This window comes from Geospiza fortis, unplaced genomic scaffold, assembly GCF_000277835.1.
Source record: "Geospiza fortis unplaced genomic scaffold, GeoFor_1.0 scaffold115, whole genome shotgun sequence".
Taxonomy (NCBI): Eukaryota; Metazoa; Chordata; class Aves; order Passeriformes; family Thraupidae; genus Geospiza; species Geospiza fortis.
This window is the reverse complement of record NW_005054499.1, coordinates 1,043,076-1,043,602: the sequence shown is the minus strand read 5'-3', so window position 1 is coordinate 1,043,602 and position 527 is coordinate 1,043,076.

The following is a 527-nucleotide window of genomic DNA, read 5'->3' as shown; positions in this document are numbered from 1 at the left end:
CGAGCCCCGGCAGCTCCTCCCCGTTGTGGCCGCCTGCCCGGAGCTCAGCCCCGGCGCTTCCCGAGGCTGCCTCGGAGCTGCAGCCAGCAGTGCAGCCCCGACCGCACGGCCAGAGGGGTTGAGAGGGGCCATCTGGCCGGGCTCGGCGTCCAAGCACAATTTGCTGGATGGTTTTGAAGGTCACTGAGCAGGGACTGGAGGCGCTTCCATATTTTCTCATATAAATCACAGAATCACAGAATAATGAGGTTGGAAGAGACCTCTAGGATCATCGAGTCCAACCTATGCCCTAACACCTCAACTATAGCACCAAGTGCTATGTCCAGTCTTTTTGTAAACGCATCCAGAGATGTAGGGGGATAGAATAGAAGAAAATAAAGGTAGTATAGAATGTAATCTTACCCCTAAGGAGTTGCAGCTGGGCCAATTATTAGAGATTAGGAACAGGCCTGACTTTAACAGGCCACAGGTGTAGCCAATGAGAAGAGTGCTATAAAAAAGCGGGTTGGTTGGTTGAGAGGGGATCT